At 42.1% G+C, this 20,911-nt stretch overlaps 1 pseudogene; it reads left to right on the forward strand.

The window, feature by feature from the left end:
- The first annotated feature begins 19,095 nt into the window (after positions 1–19,095).
- LOC142440858 (PH domain leucine-rich repeat-containing protein phosphatase 2 pseudogene) lies at positions 19,096–20,671 on the forward strand (annotated as a pseudogene).
- Positions 20,672–20,911: the final 240 nt, after the last annotated feature.

A 20,911-nucleotide genomic window follows, 5' to 3' on the forward strand; every position in this document is an offset into this window, starting at 1 on the left:
CAAAGGTAAAAGGCGAGATTTATGTTAACATAGGTGACACCAATACCGCTCCCATATGTGTTCTCATGAATGATGCTAATAAATCACAGAATGATATAAATTATTCTCTTGACTTTCAATAATTTAAATGTCTCTATGTTATAAACTCCTAAAGAACAGGGACTATCTCTTATACCTCTGATGTCTTATTACCTAGAAACACTGTCCTACAGGTGCAATAGCTGCTCTTCATGATCACCTTTGCAACAATAATGATAATTTTTTACAACACAAATAAAGGAAACTTCTAAATCTGTCAACCCAATGGAATTTGGGGAAGATAATGAAGTTCGTTTTAATTATTTGAGAGTGCCAGAATAAGATTCTATTGTTTGAAGAGTATATCGAAGGTTATAAAATTTAATTAACTCAGAACTAGTGAAGAATACTTGAGAAGCTTTTATTTTTCCTTCATAATTGCAATCGACATGATAACATTGTCCTCAAGCAGCCATTCCTGCCGTATTAGCATATATAGTGAGTTTGAAGTCCCAAAGGATATGTTCTCTCCTTGTTTCATGGGTCTTCACTGTTGGGGTTAATATCAAGGGCCCGCATTCATTAGAGTACAGTGATATGAACAATAGCATCTGAGCCAATTAGTGGAAGAAGCCCTCACCGTCCTTGCCTGCCATGAGCGGCAATTCCAGGCGCTGGCAGCAGAGGTAGTTGTTTTCACAGAAAACATGAGCTATTAATGGTTCTTTACGTTTCTCTCCTAATTATAATTCTATATCCTAAAATCTTATGAGTTATTGACCTTGTGCATTATAATCCCTTCTTTCTCTCCTTTTGCCTTCTCGGTAGCAAGGGTGCTTTGCTCTACAAGCCATCACTACTAATGATTTTTTTGTTTACTCAGTTTTTAACTTCCTAATCGAGTGCTCAATTACTATGACAAGCATAAATATCCCAGGGGAGACACTATTATAATTATGCCACTATTGGAAACAGACGGTTTCTTGTTGCTCATGTAGAAGACCTTAAATTTCATTTAACAAATAGTTATTCAATAAGCAGGGGGTGCAAAGTAGAAGTGGTATTGGGAAAATAAAGATCAACAGGTGTCTTCCTCGACACAGGAGGGAGAGGAAGATTCTGTGGATAACGAATACAAGGCATTCATTACTGGAAATGATTTAATTTGTATCCCCTCGTGTCTGTCTTAAACAGCCCTAGCAGACAGTAACTTAAACTTTGGGCTGCTAATCACAAGGCTGCCAGTTTGAAGCCACCAGCGGCGCCATTGAAGGAAGATGAGGCTGGAGGCTCCCCAGAAGGCGTGTGGTCTTAGAAACCACGAGGGCGAGGCTATGCTGCCTTATAGGGTCGCCATGATGACGAATTTACTTGATTGCAGTGGTTGGGTTTGTTTCAACTTTTGTTTTATTGTGTTTATCTTCAGGTACTAATGTCCTGAAATGAGTGCCTAAAATATTGATATTCAAAAGAATAACCATCAAATCTAGTTGAACTATTTGTTTCCTTCTCTTTCTGCCACTAACAGTGCTTCTAGAGCAATTAGCTCTGTGTACAATCGAATCCTCCCTGGTTTGCGCAGTGGCTACGTGACAGCTTGGAGGGCGGCACCCATCGAGAAGAGGCTCAGAAGGAAAATCTACCAGCAACCCCGAGCCACTGAGAGCCCTGACATGGGGTTGCCCTGAGTCAAAGTCAACCAGATGCGACTACTACCGCCTAAGCTGTGGGGCGGGGGCGAGTTACCTAAAGGCTCTCATCTCAATATCTCTAACGATAAGGTGAAGAAAACTGATCAGCTTTAGAGGACAGTAGCCCTGGGGTCTAGCTGTTATGCAATGGGCTGTGATCTACATAGTCAGCAGTTGGAAACTACCAGAAGCTCCACGGGAGAAAGGCTGGGCTTTCTCCTCCTGTGAGCAGTTAGAGTCTCAGAGACTCACAGTGGGTGGCTCTGAGTCAACACTGACTCGAGGGCAGTCAACGATGAACAGTCACCGTTAGTCTGTCGGTTTGCTATCGTGTGCCGGCTCCCATGCTGCGGTGACGCTGGAGGCTATGCCACCAGTATTTCAAACGCCAGCAGGGCCACTCATTAGAAACAGGTGTCAGCAGAACTTATAGACAAAGACCAGGTTACAAAGAAGGCATAGGCTGTCCACTTCTGAGAGAGTAGCCACTGAAACACTTAAGAGCCACCCCGAACACTGCCAGGTGCAGTGCTGGAAGATGAGTGCTTCCGGCTGGAAAGCACCCACAGCACAGCTGGGAAGAGCTGACTTCTCAATGGAGAGTTGACCTTATTGACCTGCACAGAGTAAAGCTTTCAGGACCTCATTTGCTGATGGTGCACAACTTGAAATGAGAAAAATAGCCGCAAGTATTTATTAAGAATTAGAATGGGGAAAGCATGAAGTATACATCTAGGAAAATGGGAAGTTATTAAAATGAATGGAATGCATAACGATTGATGGGTATCGGCCATTTTAAGCTGGTCAATCATCTAGTTTTCCTATGCTGCTAGTGACAAATCCAAGCGGTGGCATCACATTCATTGTCAAAAAAGAACATTTTAGGATCTTTCCTGCAGTCCAAGGCAGCTGTAGGAGTGATGTTGTTACACCTACAGGGAAGTCCACCTAATTTCACTAGTGTTCAGATTTATATCTCAATCATTAAAGCTAGTGATGAAGAAATTGAAGAATTCTATCCATCCTTTTAGTCTGAAATTTAGTCTCAAATATGCAATCAAGATGCATTTATAATTACAAGTGATTGGAATGCATAACGGGGGAAAGAAGAAAGATTTGTAGTTGATAGAAATGAAGTGGAGCTAACATGATAGAATTTCACATGGCCAACAACTTTTCATTGAATAAACCTTTTTGTAACAACATAAATTACTATCCACATGGATAGAGCCCTGATGGCACTGTTGGATGCATCCTGGACTGCCAACCACAAGATCGGTATTTCAAAACCACCAGCGGGTCCTCAGGAGAAAAATGAGGCTATTAGGTCTCACAAAGCCTCAGAAACACTTCAAAGGGACTCTATGAGTTGGAATTGACTCAATGACAATAGGTGGTGTGTTAGTCTGGGTGGACTAGAGAAACAAATCCATAGAAACTCTTATATGTATAAGATAGAGTTTTATATAAAGGGTAATTGTACATTATGAAAGCATCCCAACCCAGTCCCATCTAAGCCCATATGTCTGTTATTAGCCTATATGTCAGAATACACAGAGTCACTGTACAAAAAAGAACTGGTCAACATTTAATCACTTCGAGAGGTGGCATGTGAGCAAGAACCAATATGCTGAAGGAAGGAGCCCAAGCTACACTGGAAGCATTAGCTGAACACAAGGATCCAGAAATCGTATCTATAAAGTCCTCTTCTAACTCACAAAACACGTGTAATAATGCCGAATGCAAGAAGATCACAGGCCAGTGGGTAGAAAGTCTTTGGATCCAGTGGCATGGCATTGTAAGCATCTCAGTACTGGCAGAGGCCTCCATCTGGCTTCTTTAGCAACCAGGGCTGCATCAGGCGAGGTCCATGTGGCTTCTCCTCAGGATGTCTCCCAGGGAGTCAGCCTTGTCAGTAGAGTGTCTCACAGGGAATGAGCAGTGAGAGAGGTGTAGTCTGCCTCCAAAGAGGAAATACAGCAATTCCCAGAAGTCTCAGTAGAAAGTCATGCCCACACAGAGGCCTCATTGGGGTCCTCAAACTATGGCCTGCGGGCCACATGTGTCCCACCGAGGACATTTATCCTGCCCGCCGGGGGTTTTTGCCCCATTTTGTTTTTTAGTTCAAAATAAAATAAGATATGTGCAGTGTGCATAGGAATTTGTTCATAGTTTTAAAAAAAACAACTATAGCCCGGCCCTCCAATGGGTCTGAGGGACAGTGAACTGGCTCCCTGTTTCAAAAGTTTGAAGACCCCTGGCCCAGACTCTACCCCTTCCCTCATAATCCTCTCAAATTGACACCAGATTATGTAACTACCACAGATGGATAGACACGTGGACCTTGCTGGGTAGAGTACCAAAAATCACAAGGACTATATCTGTGGGGGAAAGATGATGGAGAAACCCAATATTATCAGCCAAACACGACAAGGCTGATGATAGAATAACCCATCAACTGCTTGAGCCCTTGGTATCAGCTCCTCATTTTTCCCCTCCCTCTACCTTCCTCCCTCACAAACCCTTAATACTTTATAAATTATTATTATTTTTTCATGTCTTACACTGTCTGATGTCACTCTTCACCCACTTTTCTGTTGTCCATCCCCCAGGGAGGGGGCTATATGTAGATCATTGTGACTGGTTCCCACCTTTCTCTCCCACCTTCCCCTTCCCCTTTCTCTCCTGTTATCTCTACCCTCATTATTGGCCCTGAGGGGTTTGCCTGTCCTGAATTCCCTGTGTTTCCAGCTCTTATCTGTACCAGTGTACATCCTCTAGTCTAGCCAAATTTGTAAGGTAGAATTGCGATCATGATAGTGAGGGGGAAGAAGCATTCAAGAACTAGAGGAAAGCTGTATGTTTCATCACTACTATACTGCACCCCGACTGACTAGTCACTTCATTAGGATTTTTTTTTTTCAGGATCTTTGATGCCTGATATCTGATTACATCAATACCTCGTGATCACACAGGCAGGTGTGCTTCTTCCATGTGGACTTTGTTGCTTCTCAGCTAGATGGCCGCTTGTTTACTCACAAGTCTTTATGACCCCAGATGCTATATCTTTTGATAGCCAGGCACCATCAGCTTCACCACATTTGCTTATGCACCCATTTGTCTTCGTGATCATATCAGGAAGGTGAGTATTACAGAATGCCATGTTATTAGAACAAAGTGTTCTTGCATTGAGGGAGTACTTGAGTAGAGGCCCAATGTCCATCTGCTGCCTTAATGTTTAACATATAAATATATGTACATAGATTTAGTTCCCTATCATTATATATAAATATATTTACATATGTACGTGCCTTATTTAGACCTCTATAAATGCACAAAGATAATTCTACCTTGACCTGTAAGCTCACTATGAATTGGAATGACTCAATAGTAGTGGAATTAGCATAGATAGTTACAACATTTTGGAATATCTTGACTTAAATCGCACTTTTCTGGGGGTATTTTTGTGCAGTGGATTTTTGCCTAACAAGATACTTTACAGGACAAAATTTTGACCTGATTTTTGCTGCTGAAGTCAGGAGAATATTCTTAAATATGACAATTCCTAGAATTCAACAATACAGAAATAGCTAAAAGTTGAAGTAGTACCAATTAGTTATTTATTAAATACAATGTCAATGATAATTTCTTATTGTTTAGGGAAAAGTTTTATTCCCTATTAAAATATTTTATTATTTCTAATTAGCACTCAAACGTCAAATAACTTTGTATTTTGAATATGGTAGCAAAAAATATGTGACATAGCCAGGGGCAAAACGGAGCAACTCTCTAAGCCTAGCAAGTCATAGCATTTTTCAATATAATCTAATGAGCAGAGTGAATGGTAATGCAAAATCATTGTCGACTATTTTTGCTCCTCTCCCTGGCAATAGTGTGAAGCACAGAGATTGGAATATTGAGCATTTCAGGCAGGGGCCAAGGTAATTTAAATTTTTATTGCTACATTTAGTCCTTGGCTTTAAATAAACCAAAAGAAAAGAACCCACTGAAAGAGTAATTTACTAAATCATAGCACCAATCAAATCATGAGCAGTGAAATTGCCATTTTGACTTTTCTTGGGTTCCTTTTGTGTTGCTAAGACAGTCAGCAAGTCTCGCCTATAAACAATATTTTTTTCAGAAAAGGAGTTCAGAATGTTGTCTTGAAACGACTGAGAACATCTTACTAAGATTCATTTGCGGTGCTTCCCTTTTGGGTTGCCCTTGGCAAAATTAGCATGGTTTCCAAACCCTCAGTCCACACACTAATCCATTTGGTAGGACTCCAGGTAAATTTTCTAAGCAGCTAGATCACTATCAAAATTTCCGAAATTCCTTAGAAGAGCCACCATTGAACTGAAATGGTGCGTATTAGGATACAAACAATCAAACAAAAACTCAGGTTACTTAAAGAAAGAACTAGGATTTCTCCATGCTTACAGAGTTATTATGAAGACCAAATGGGCTGTTTTATGCAAAGAATTTAGAGTGGTGCTTGGCCCAGGCTAACCACTCAGTACATATTTAGCTATTGCGATAATTCTTTTATTTCACATGCCCAGCGCATTAACTGGATTAATAGAATAATCAATACATTTAAATTATTTGTTAAATGAATACGTTATTGTGAGGTGCTGTTGAGTTGGCTACACTCAGAGCAACGCTGTGCACCACACAATGAAACACTGCCTGATTCTGCGCCATCCTCATACCCTCTGCTGGACCGCAGTCCAGGGTTGCAGGCACTGCATCATTCCATCTCAGTGAGGGTCTTCCTCCTTTCCACGATTCTCGACTGTACCAATCACGAAGTCTTCTTGCAGGAGCTGATCTCTCCTAGTATCATGTCTAAAGCCTATGAGATGAAGTCTCACCAGCCTTGCTTCTAAATAGCATTCTGGCTGTACTTCTTCCAAGACAGATTTCTTTGTTCATTTGGCAGTCCATGGTACTTTGATTATGTGTTGCAAGCACCCTGTTCCCAAAGCATCCATTCTTTTCCGTTCTTCCTTATGCGCTGCCCAGTTTTCACACGCAGATGAGCCAACTGAAAATACCCTGGCTTGGACCAGGTGCAGGTTAGTCCTCAAAATGACATATTTGATCTTTCACTCATTAAAAAGGTCTAAAGCGCTACCCTGGTGGTGTAGTGCTTACTCATTAGGTTGCTAACTGCAAGGTCAGCAGTTTGAAATTACCAGCTGCTGCATAAGAGAAAGACAAAGCTTTCTATTGCCATAAAGAGTCACAGCTGAGATAGTTTATTGTGCCAGCCTGGCCGATAAACACAAGTGGGATTAATTGAAGGGCGGAGAGATAGTGAGCCTCACCTTTCTTGTCTCTCGCTCTTTAATCATTCGGCCAGTGTGCAGCTGCGTTGCTTGTTCTGTGCCTCAATTTACAGGGCACACTACCTGGGGGACGCCTAGCCTGTGGACTGTGTCACTGTAAGTTGAGGTCCCTTTAAGACCGCGTGAATGAAATTTACATCTCCAAGCTGAGGACTGACAGTTGGTGATCTGCCTGGCTGTTGGCTGCCTGTGCTGGGATAGTCTAGCTCTCTCTCTCTCTACAGAGGACTACCTGGCGGCCCTCAAGACTTGAAGGACTGCCAGTGTCTCACAACTCTCTCACGGGAGTGAGTCGCACTGAGCCATTTGTACTGCTTTATAATTTAACTGTCCATTTCTTGTATTATATATCAATCTGTTTATAATTTAACTGTTCATTTCTTGTATTATATATATATATATATATATAAACTTATCAGCAATATGGTTTTATCTCTCTAGAGAACCCTGTCTAACACAGAAGCTCACCAGGGCTGTTCTACCCTGACCTCTAAAGTCGGTACAAGTCAGCATCAACTTGATGGCAGTGAGTTTTGTTTTGTTTTTGCAGCAAATTTGCCAGGTGCAATATGTTATTTGATTTTTTGACTATTGTTCCCATAGATGTTGAAGGTGGATAAAAGAAAAATGAAATTCTTGACAATCTCAATCATTTTTCCATTTTTCATGATGTTTAGTGGTCCAGCTGAGGATTTTTATTCATTATAAAATTAGGCTCATATGGAATTTGTACATGGACTGAGAGGCAGTCGTGGTTTAAAATGAAGAAAGGTGTTTGTCAGGGTGTGCCCTTTCACCATACTATTCAATCTGTAGGCTGAGCAAATCATCTGAGAAGTTGAACTGTGTTGTGGTAGTTACATAATCTGGTGTCAGTTTCCGAGGATATGAATGAAGGGCTGGAGTCCGGCCTATCAATCAATCAAGATATAACCAATGAGGCCTCTGTGTGGGCACAGTCATCTCCTGAGAATTCTGGGAACGCCTGTATTTCCTCCTTAGAGGCACAAGACCCTTTTCTCTCTCTGCTCTACTGACAAGACACTTGGTGCTATGCCCTGGGAGCTGGAGAAGCCACATGGACCTACTCTGATGCAACCAGACCTCTGGAGTTGGGGAAGCCACGTAGAGACCCTGCCAGTGCTGAGATGCTTACACCACCACTGGATTCACAAGATTTCCAACCCACTGGTCTGTGATCCTCCTGCATTTGGCATCATTGCATGTATTTAGAGAGTCTGAAGAGGACTTTATAGACTGGTATCTTACATATGGACTTATGGACTTGATCTGGACTGGGCTGGGATGTTTTCTCAATATTCAATTGCTCTTGTATATAAACCTCTTTCTTGTATACAAAAGTATGGATATAGCCTTATTACTTTCTCTGATCTGTTAGAGTCTCACTGGATTAAGTTTTAAGGTTTCAACTGAAAAAAACAAAACAAAACAAGTTACTATGTATTCATTGGTGTTAGGTGCCCTCCAGTCAGTTTCAATTCAAAGTGACACAAAGAAACATTGCCTGGATCTGTTACGTGGGAGCCCTTTGATGCGGCCACTGTCAACCCATCCTGTTAAAGGCCTTTCTCTTTTGCTGCCTCTCTCTTTTGCCAAGAATGATGTGCTTCTGCAGGGGACGGGTCTCTTGACAACATGTCCAAAGTACTTGAGGTGAAGACTAGTCATCCTTGCCTCTGGCCATACTTCTTCCAGACAGATTAGTTCGTCCTTTTAGCAATCCCTATGTTCAATATTCTTCTCCAGCACCACCACTCAAATGTATTGATTTTCTTTGGTGTTCCTTATTCAATGTCCAACTTTCATATGCAAATGAAGCAATAGAAAATACCATGGCTTGGGCCAGGTGCACCTTAGTCTGCAAGTATCATCCTTGCTTTTTAACACCTTACAGAGGTCTTATGCAGCAGATTTACCAAACAAAATGTGTCCTTTGATCTCTTGACTGTCCTTCCATTAACATTGATTGTGGATCCAAGCAAGATGAAATCCTTGACAACTTCACTCTTTTTTCCATTATCATGCTAGCCATTTTATTTTTATGATCCATGCAGTTGAATGGCTTAGCGTAGTCAATAAAACATAAATAAACATCTTTCTGGTATTCTCTGCTTTTAGCCAAGATCCATCTGACATCAGCTACAATATCTCTTATTCAGATCCTCTTCTGAATCTGGCTTGAATCGATAGCAACTGTCTATTAATATACTTCACCAACCATTCTTAGATGATCTTTAGCAAAATTTTACTTGGATCTGATATTAATGATACTGTTCTATAACTTCATCATTTTGGGGGGGTCGCCTTTTTTTGGAATGAGTAAAACTACAGATGCCTTCCAGTCGGTTGGCCAAGCAGTTGTATTCCAAATTTACAGGCATAGACAAATGAGTGTTTCCCATGTTGTTGAAAATTTCAATTAATATTCCATTAATTCCTGAATCTTTGTTTTCTGGTTAATGCTTTCTTTTTTATATATATATATTTTTCTGGTTAATGCTTTCAGTGCAGCTTGTATTTCTTCATTCAGTACTATTAGTTCTTGATTGAATTTTGGCTCTCTTTGACTTGTTTAATTTTCCTCACCTTCAACCTGAGCTTACATATAAGCAATTAATGGTCTGTTCCATAGTTGACCTCTGGCCTGGTTTTAGCTGCTGTTACTGAGCTTTTCCACCTTCTTTTTACACAGATGTAGTCTATTTGACTTCTGTGTATTCCACCTGGAGGAGTCTTTGTCTATAGTTGCCATATGTGTTGTTGAAAAAGATGATCTTACAAATTCCATCAAGTCATCTCCAGTTTTGTTCCTACCAACAAGGCCATATTTTCCACCTGCTGTTGCTTCCTCTTTGTTTACAACCTTTGCATTCCAAATGCAAATGATTATCAATGCATCTTAATATATTTTTGATCAATTTCAGATTAAAGATGTTAGTAGAAGTCTTGATTTCTTCATCACTACCTGTCATGGTTGGTATATAAATTTGCATAATAGTTGTCTTTTTCTTCTGTATGAATAGATATCATCTTATCTCAGATAGCATTGTACTTCAAAATAGATCTTGAAATGTCATTTTTGATGATAAATCTGATGCCAAGTATCTTCAATCTGTCACTCCCGACATAGTAAAATATATGATTTTTCTGATTCAGAATGGCCAATAACACCCCAGTTCCACTCACTAACCCCTAGAATATTAATCTTTATTCTTTGCATTTCATTTTTGACAGCTTCCAACTATTCTAGATTCATACATTGTACATTCCAAATTCCAATTATTAAATGATGTTTTCAACGATTTGGTTCTCATCTTGAGGCTTTCCCATCAGCAAATGAAGGTCCCCAAGGCTTTACTCCTCCTGCAGGCTTCACTCCACCCGTCATTATGACTGAGTCTGCTTTGACCAGGCAGCTCGTTCTCTGTCATATTTTGAGGACCTTCCCATCTGAGTGGGTCCTCTTCTGGCACTTTCTCTGACAACACTCTGCCTCTATTCATGAGCTTTTCAGTATCTGTCAATATTTATAGGTTATCCATCAGGTTTTCCGTGGTTCATGCCTCAGAAGTGGAATTTGTTTTGTAGTCTGTTGTTAGTCTGGAGGCTCTGCTGAACCCTGTGCCCTTTGGGTGACTTTGCTGGTACTTGAAAGACTAGGGGCATAGCTTCCAGCACCATGGAAACACACAGCCACCGCAGTATGGCCAAGTGACAACTGGGGGTATCGCACATTTAGTGTATTCTAATACTACTATTACAGGGGATGGAGACATCACTGAAGACCTTTTAAAAAAGAGAACTGATCAAATTTGCATTTTTAAAAGCTTTTCAAAATGATAGGTTGTTTGAGGGATTTGTCTTGAACCATGGAAACCAGAATTTCCATTAGTATTACACTGAATTAGGCCAGGAGCAACGGGAATATGGAAGAGGTCAGAGTTGAGCCTTCATAAACACATGAAGTGATAGTGTCTCATGTCCACTTCTCAGAGGACAGTGAAGTAGTCACAGGTGACAATTTACATGTTGTTTTTTTTGACTTGGGAAACAGAACAAGAGCTGCTTACTAACCAGGAAAAGTTGTCCACACAGAAAAGCAATGTTGCCGACAGGAAGAGTTGAGTTCTATTCATGTTGAGTTGTGGACACCAGTAGATATTCACATACAACATCTCACAGGTGGGTGTTATCAGTTGCTTTTGAGCTTGTGGAACAAATCCTGCATGTAAAGCACAGCGAAGTGGTCCTGAACCATCTTTGTGAACACTGGTATACTGGAGTTCATTATTGTAGCTATTTGTGTCTACCCATCTCACTGAGGTTCTCCCTGAACCTCTGGAGTCCAACGATGATGTCCTTTTCTAGCCGCTCGTCTTTCCTGATGATGCGTCCAGAATAAGCACCTTGCTTCTGGGGAGCCCATCTCGCTGCACTTCCTCCCAGACTACTTGTTTGGTCTTTGGCCATCCATGGTGCAGGCGGCGTTCTTGGATAGCACCACAGTTCGAACACATCAATTTTCTGGTCTTTCTTTTTCGCTGCTCAACTTTCATGTAGATATGAAGAGACTCGACGGACCACGGCCTGGCACAGTTCACCTGAGACATCACAGTGGCATCTTGGTTTTTCAAAATTATAAGAAGTTTTTTTTTTTTTGCTGCAATGTGTCATTTGATTTCTCAACTGCTGCTTCCATGGATGTTGATTGGTGATCCAAATCGAATGAAATTGTTGTAACTTCCAAATTTTCTATGCTGTTGTTTATTGGTCCAGTTATGAAGATGTTTGTTTTCCTCACCTTCAGGTGTAATCCATTTGACCTTCATCAGTAGGCAAGCAGAGTTGTGTCCTCAACCTATTTCAGGCTGCTAAGGAGTCTTTCTCCAATCCTAAAGCAGCACCTTCTTTAGAGAGTCCAGCTTCACAGGTTATTTGTTAGAGGGGAACTGTAAGATACGGCTTCAGTGGCTGGTTTCTCTAACTGTGGAAATCCTTTCTTCCAGGGGACCCCACGTAGACTCAAACTGCCTATGTTTCTGCTAGGTGCTAAGCATCTGAACCATTTGGGCCACACAGAGACTTCAAAACATTAATTAGGGATGGCTTCTGTGACCAACCCTTATGGGAGGGAAAAGGAAGAGCATGATTGGGCCGAAGGAGAAGCTAAGTTACACTGCAGGCCCAATGAGTCTTGGTGGACACCACCAGGAGCCTGGAACTGGAGTGAGGCGAGCTGACCGGTGGGGCCTCCCTGGGAAAGCGTGAATTGGGCCTGGTGGCTCTCTACAGCTGATGCAATCCCTCAGAAGGTCAGTCACTCAAGGCTGCAGGGGGTGACAACACCCAAGCAACAAGTCCTTCCTTGAAAAGAGGTCTGGGTGACACAATCTGACCCTACCATGGATTTGTCAACCTGGGGGCCAATTTAGGAATGGTAAAAAACCCCACTTACTGCCACTGAGTTATTTCTGATTCATGGAGACCCTGTAGGGCAGGGTAGAACTGCTCCCTGGGGTTTTCTGAGACTAACTCTTCACAGGTGCATGAAGTCTCATGTTCCTCCCATGGAGCGGCTAGTGGTTTCAAACTGCTGAGGTTAGCGGCCCATTGCGTGACCACTGTGCCGCCAGGGCTGCCGAGGCCCTATAAAGATGTAGCAGAGAGCTTTAACGCAGGTCTGTGTATACAGGCTAGCCAGAATTCCCTTGGAAGATAACCACTTGCAAAGTGGCGAGCTCAGAAACAGCTTCCAAAGAACAGTCTAGAGCCGTTAAGACATTGAGTGATGTAATAATTGTACGTCTTCAAGTATTTCCAAAAGTTTCCAGGTAGAGAAAGGATTAGACTTGTTCTGCATGGCCACCATCAGGAGAATTAGGACAAATGAGTGGGGGGTTGAGAGAGAAAGAGATTGAATAGACATTGCGCTTTTCAATCATCAGAGCTTTCCGAAGCAGACATGACTGGTCTTGAAAAAGAAAGTGCTCCAGCCCTGGAAGGATGCTGTTATAGGATGGGGTGGGGGTGCAGGGGTGGGGGCTGGGGTATCATATAGAAATGATTTCAAGATCAGATGGACAGGTAGACCATATAACGTTTGAGTCCACTCTCATTTGGGAACTCAAAGATTAATTCTTACCTTAATAAAAATAATCATGATCGCCATCACCGTCCCAGAAGAGAAAATTAAATCTGGCTGATGGTGAGTTAAATCCAATGAAAATACAAAAATTTTGTCATTGCTTTAACATTCCCTTTTTATTCTGTCCTCTTTCATTTTCAGAAATAAATTCATATGTGGCAAATCTATAAAGGAGAGCAGCAGAGGTGAAATATCATGAGCAAGGCAGGTGATTTGACTAGTAAACTCATCGGATTGAGACAAGTGTAAAAACTCATTACAACCTGAATTTCTCACACACCTCAGTTTCTCCTCCCTCTGAAAACTTTCTGATAGAAAAGTTGAACTCACATTATTGAAACCTCCACTGTTTGCCCTCACTCCCATCAAAGTAAGTAAGTAAATAAATAAATAAATGAACTAAATTAGAAATACCTCCGTTACCACATTTATTTTCATCTAGAATGATGTGACCCCTCAGGATTTATTTTATGGTTTCTCAAAAGACCAAATCTTGGAAACCTCACTCTTAAGCCCACTGGGAATATGTCTATTTCTACTTTACTTGGGCAGGTGAATTGAGAAGGAATGGGGTTTGATTTCAGACCTGTTAAATTCGTAGACAGCATATTAAAGGTGTTGCAGGGGGAAAAAGACTGCAGTGAAGTTCCATTTTATTCCCATCTGAAGATAATGCTGCTGGCCATTGTATTGCTTGTGTATTGATAAAGCAAACAAAATGAATTGGTAATCTCATTATCTTTCATTGGAGATTTGTTTCCTTTTGCCAGTGTAACAGTTGTGTGAACTGCTCAAGACAGAGGGGATATGTGCGTATGTGTATAAAGCTGTTTGGGAAGAAGTACTGTCAGAGGGCTCCTTAGAGGCAAGGAAGGTGAGACTTTGTCTCACGTGCCTTGGACATGCTGTCAGCAGAGACCAGTCCCTGGAGAAGGACATCATGCTTGATGGAGTAGAGGAACAGCAGAAAAGTACAAGGTCCTTTAAGGAGATGGCTCTCCATCGTGGCTGCAACAACGGGCTCAGGTCAATTGTGAGGATGGCACAGGACCGGGCAGTGTTTTGTTCTGTCATGTGTAAGGCTTGTCTGACTCGATGGTCTCCAACAGCAACCACAACCACATATGCATCTCACTGTAGCTCCAACAAACGACAGGCAAAATAATCTTAATACACTGAGCATCTCCTTTGTGCCAAGTGGTTGAGGTTCATTATTTTATTCTATTATTAGCAAACAGCTTCTTATTTATAGATGAGGAATCTGATACTTAAAGAGTTTTAATTACTAGTTTAATCAGGTGACTCAATTAAGTTGCAGGGGTGGATTCTGTTCCTCCATTTAGCTCTCTTAGCTACGCCGCTCCTGTGCTACACTCCCTACAAAGCAGAAGAGGGCAAGGACTACTTTGGTCTTGTAACTATCCCTTTGCGTTTCCTGCCTTGTAACCGATTCCTGGATTGTAGTGCAGCACTTGGCTCAGCTGTGGCTGTTTGCCACCCACACTATGGCTAGAGTCCTTAGTGCCAAACGTGGTTTCTCTGAACTATTCATCCAAAGGCTGGTCATTTCCATCCACGCTAAGTTCTGGCAATCTCCTTGGGTAACGATTAGAGCCAAGGAAACCCTAAAGAGCAGTTCTCCTTGTAAGGCAAGGGGCTCTTGTTAAGTCAGGGTTGCCAAGGGTTGCAGCCGGGGATGAACATGTATCTCGGAAGTAAGGACACGTACACAGGGATGTTTTGCTGAACTTCCCCCCACCTTGTGTTGACTTCCTGTGGGTTCTAGCTGCTACCTTGGCCCTTCTGCTTACTTTGAGGAGGGGTACCACAAGAGGGGAGAGAAGAGAACCTACTGGCATCCCCTAAGGACATCCCAGTTCTGGTCTGTCCACTCTGGGACTTCTACATGACAAGGTAATAAACCTCCATCTCCTTTAACCCCGCTGAATTTACCCCTAACTAAAGACATAACCTACATAAAATATCTATGTGTGGAATTAAATGTGATTCTTCCTGTGTGACACTCTCTTATGCCTCTTATCTAATTTCCTGCCTTTAAAATCTACCTTAATTTTCAACTTTTTTAGGAAGCTTCTCCTAGCTATAATTTTTCTCCTTGGTAAAAATTTTTAAAGTTACTAGATATCATTATCCTTTTAAAAATTTTACTATTTCAAACATATGAATATAAATCTCAAGTACACAGACACATGCAAACATATGAATATAAATCTTAAATACAAAAAGTTGCTGTAGGGTTGATTCTGACTCATAGAGACCACATAGGACAGAGCAGAACTGCCCCTTAGTGTTGTAAAGCCAGTAGTCGGTGCAGAACCAGACTTCTACATCTTTATCCTGCAGAGCGTCTGATGGCTTCAAACGGTCAGCCATTGGGTTAGCAACCAACTGCTTAACCACTGTGCTACCAGGGCTCCAGTTATACACTCAACAAACTCACTGACATTCCGTCAATTTCAACTCACAACAAACTTTTAGGACAGGGTAGAACTGCCCCCTGTGGGTTTCTGAGACTGTAACTCTTTAGAGGAATAGCAAGTCTCACATTCTCCTGTGAAGCAGATGGTGGTTTTGAACTGCTGACCTTATGGTTCGCAGCCCAAGATGTAACCACGATGCCAGCAGGGCTCCCTCATTTACACCCAGAATAGTAGAAGAAAGAATTTTAAAATAATGTTTTCCTGTCCTAGAGAAATAAGATCAGTGACATGAACCTGCAAAATGTACACATTGGTCATCACAGCCTTAGTCACAGTACCAAAAAAAGATGGAAACAGCTTAAGTCTCTGTGTTGGACGAGGTTCTCTGGAGAGACAATACCAGATTGCTAGTAATTATATATAAATATATTTATAAAGATAGATATATAATATGAGAAATGAACCATTAAATTATATACAGATAGATAATACAAGAAATTAACAGTTAAATTATAAAGCAGTGAGACACTAGCAGTCCTTTAAGGCTTGAGAGCCGCCAGTTGCCAGTCCCCTTCTGTAGAGAGAGCTGGGCTATATCTATCCAGGCAGCAAACAGCAAGGCAGGTCCCCAACTGATATAAACTGTCGGTCCCCAGCTCCAGAGATGAACATTCCAATTGTGTGGGCTTAAAGGGACCTCAACTTACTGCGACACAGTCCACAGGCTAGGCATCCCACAGGTAGTGTACCCCTTTAAACTGAGGCACAGAACAATCAAGGTGAGGCTCACCGAGCCATTTATCCCTCTGCCCTTCAGTTAATCCTACTTGTGTTTATCGGCCAGGCTGGCACAATAAACTATCGCAGTCTCTATCAACAGGTGAATGGATTAATTATGGTACACACACATAATTGAATATTATGCAACACTGAAGAATAACAAGGAATCTATGAAATACTTTATAATATGGATGAACCCAAAGGATGCTATGCTGAGTGAATTAGTCAATCACAAAAGGACAAATATTATATGAGACCACTACTGTACAAAGTCAAGGGAAAAAAAGTCAAGAAAAGGTTTCCCATAGGAAGAATGGTTAATTAACGATTACCCGGGGTGGGAGAGGAAGAGAAGACAAATGTCTACCTAGAAGGAAGGGCACTTTCCTAAAGCACAAAATGTATAATAAAGCACCAAGTGACCAAAACGAAGACCCTGGAAAGAACACAGGAACTAAAGGTCACAAATGTCAATGACATGCATCCACAAAATTGTGTACACTACAATCACATACACAACAATCACACACCCCTCTAATAACAGCAATAATCGCCATCTGTGAGTGGATACATAGATACTTAAGCTGAACTGAGGTGGGGAGATAAATGAACATACAGAGACTTGACAGAGGATATCCCTATGCATTTACATATGCTGCAAATAAAATCATGACTATAGTAGGGGGAAGGGGAAAAGTTATAAAAACATCTTAATTATAACCAAACACCTTCACAGAATGAGTGACTGGGCTTTAGGACTGGAGCAACTCAGGACTAGTCGGCGGGCTCGAAGGACAATTGGCATAATATTGTCCACAACAAATATAGTCCACATCCTACTTTGATGAGTAGCAAGTGGGTTATTACAAGCCTGTGAGCAGTTATCTTAGTGATGAAAAGAAATAAGTCTAGAGAATGTATGAACCCTGTGAACCCAGCCCCGATGTCCCTGAGACCCAAAGACCTAGATGGTGCCCAGCTGTCTCTGCCTAGTGCTATACAAGAGATCACAGTGGAAAAGCCTGGATAGAGTGGGAGAAAAATGTGACAAAACTAAAAATTATAAAAAGACCAGGCTGGCTGGTCTGATAGAGATTGGTGGAACCCCAAGACTTTAGCTCTTAGTCACCTTTCAAGCCTCAAACTCAACTCACCCCCATGGTTCAACTTTCCACCAAATGATAGACTTATGGGTGAACGATAATGCCAGTGAAGTGCACGCTCATTAGAACACTGCGCCATATGAGACCCAAAGGGCAGCATTTGCCCGGGGATAAAGCTCCTGAGGCAGGAAGTTTCGGGAAAGAAGGATGAAGGGGAATGGTAAGCACAGAGAAGTAGGAAGGAAGCAACTATATTGTGGGGATTGTGATCAGTGTCACAAAACCAAATGATTATTAACTGTTGGAAGTTTGCTCTGTAATCTTTCACCTAATTACATTTCTTAAAAAGTGTTTATTACTTAAAAGGGTTGATTTGTCATTTTGAGCTGCATTCCCAGCCTCATCATCGGATACACATCTCTTCCAGATATTTAGAATAGCACGTTTTAAAGTATTTTGTAATATGGTCTTTTCATATATGAAAAAATAAATGCAGACCGTTCCTACCATCCTATTTAATGGTACCAAAAATGGTAGCTTGAGTACGGCATCTGAAAGAAAGTCCTTGTTAGCCAGATTGGGTATGGGTCGACCAGGCCTAACGTCTGAGACTGTGAATAGTTTGGAAAATGGTCATGTTGGTGAATAAACATAGCATGCGATTGTCCAGAGACCACAGAGAAGAGTCAAAAGCGCTGCTTTCAGATCCTGACTCAGCTAGCTCACTTTCCTGTCTTCATCTCCTTGATGATGGGATGAGGAAGTTGGACGTGGTCATGCTTTAAGTTTCTAGTTTGAATTTTGTCAACGGACGTCAACAAACACAAAAACTTCATTGATTCCAGCTCCACTAATTTAACATCTGCAAACCCTGTAATAGCCGCTTGATCTTGTTTGTAAAACGGAAGCTTCAGCCTGGCTGGTTTTCAATGTCTTTTTCAGATTTTACATTCTGTGATTACAATCTAGTTTTGAGTATTCGTGTTATAAAGCCAGTGAAAGGCAACTGGCCATGCTGAAGGGCAGTGTTGGGATATTGTGCACGAGAGAGGTCAGACTGCTGTAAGCAAGGCCTACTGAAGATGGAGGTTGTGAAAAGCGTTCCTCCCTTTCCTGACTTTGGAATCCTTTTAAACATCACCAATATCTCCCTGTAGTTCAAAATAAAATGAGTCGTTGGGACTCAAGTGAGATGGAGAGAACTGGAAAACAATTTAAATGTCCCCTAAGGCACAGAAGAACTGATGCCTTTGAATTGCGATGCAGGAGAAGAATATTGAAAGTACCATGGAGTGCTAAAAGAACAGACACATCTGCCTTGGAAGAAGAATGGCCAGAGTGCTCCTTAGGGGCAAGGGCCTCGAGACCCATCTCACGCACTTTTGACATGTTGTCAGGGGAGACCTGTCCTTGGAGGACAGCATCTTGGTAAAGTAGAGGGCACTGAAAAAGAGGAAGGCCCTCCACGAGACGGACTGACGCCCGGGCTGCAACAGTGGGCTCAAGCAGGGGAACAATTGTGAGGACTGTACAGGGCTGCAGCCGATGGGGGAGGTGGAGCCGGGCCCGCAGGCCCGCTGGAGCCCCGGGAGCCGCCTGAAGCGCCCACCAGCCGTCGGCCAGGAGGGATTCGGGTTCTGAAGAGAAATATGAAACGCAACGGAAGCAGGAGTTGTTTGACTAGAAGAAGCAGGTTTGGTTCTCGAGAAAGAGATTGGCTGAGAGAAGATGTGAAGAGAGGCTGTGTTTACCTTTATGGAGCAGAAATAACCACTGCCACTGCAACCATTACCTCCTCCTCCTCCTCCTCCTCCTCCTCCTCCTCCTCCTCCTCCTCCTCCTCCTCCTCCTCCTCCTCCTCTTCTGAATTGCATCTCGTCCTTTGCACTGTGGAGACCCCGGCGTCTGAAATAGGTGCTGGAGAGGGAAAGGAAAGCCTTTATCTGCAGCTTCATGGAGACCTGGTCCGGAGACTTGAACCTACTGAGCGACCTCTTCAGATTGTTTATGATTACTTGTCCAGGCTGGGCTTTGAAGACCCTGTATGTGTGCAGGAGGAGGCCACCAATCCCGACCTTGGCTGTATGATTTGATTTTATGGTGAAAAACCATGCCAGATGGATCATCTGGACGGAATTCTTCTGTTTGGCATCTACAGTGTACGCAAGGGAAAGACCCAGCTGCATAAGTGGGCTGAAGGCCTAGTTGTTCTCTGTGGCACCTGCCTGATTGTTTCCTCAGTAAAGGATTGTCATACTGGAAAGATGCACATTTTGCCTTTGGTTGGAGCAAAGGTAGAGGAAGTGAAGCGACGGCAGTATGTTCAGCTCAGCTGGAGCCCAAGCTCAGACCTATCATGCCAGCTTTGAGACTTTGGCTGAGTGCTAGAGATGGCAACGGCAAGCTTCGAAGGTGGTGTCCCAGCGAATCAGTACAGTTGACCTTCCATGCTACAGCCTTGAGGAGGTTCCTGAGCATCTCTTCTAGTAAAGATATCACCTACCTCCACTTGCGACACAGCTTTATGCAACTAGAAAGACCAGGGGGCCTAGACTCTCTCAAGTTTTCTCAGCTGAAGGGCCTGAACTGGTCCCATAATAAGCTTGGGTTGTTTCCTACATTGCTGTGTGAGATCTCTACACTGACCGAACTCAATCTTTCCTGTAATGGAATTCACAATCTGCCAAACCAGATTGGCAACGTGCTCAATCTTCAGACCCTCTGTCTTGATGGCAACTTCCTGACTACTTTACCAGAAGAGTTGGGAAATCTACAGCAGCTTTCCTCCCTGGGAATTCCCTTCAACCACTTTTGTCAAATTCCTGAGGTTTATGAAAAGCTCACTACATTAGATAAAGTGGTTATGGCAGGAAATCAACTAGAAGTCCTAAGCCTAGGGGTGCTAAACAGAATGAGCCATATCAAGTATATGGATTTAAGGATGAACCATTTGAAGACCATAGTTATTGACAATCTGGAGGGAAATAAATACATTACCTACGTGGATGTGCGAGACAATCAACTGACTGACTTAGATCTTAGCTCTTTATGTAGCTTGGAGCAGCTACATTGTGAGCGGAACCACCTGAGGGAGCTGACACTCAGTGGCTTTTCCCTTTGAACCCCACTCCTGGTACCAAAATATGTTGGACAGGGTTCTCTAGAGAGACAAGACCAGATTTCTAGTAATTATATATAAATATATGTATAAAGATAGATATACAATACAAGAAATGAACCATTAAATTATATACAGATAGATCATATAAGAAATTAACAGTTAAATTATAAAGCAGTGAGATACTAACAGTCCTATAAGGCTTGATAGCTGCCAGTTACCAGTCCCCTTCTGTAGAGAGAG

Source organism: Tenrec ecaudatus, chromosome 2, assembly GCF_050624435.1.
Source record: "Tenrec ecaudatus isolate mTenEca1 chromosome 2, mTenEca1.hap1, whole genome shotgun sequence".
Lineage (NCBI taxonomy): Eukaryota > Metazoa > Chordata > Mammalia > Afrosoricida > Tenrecidae > Tenrec > Tenrec ecaudatus.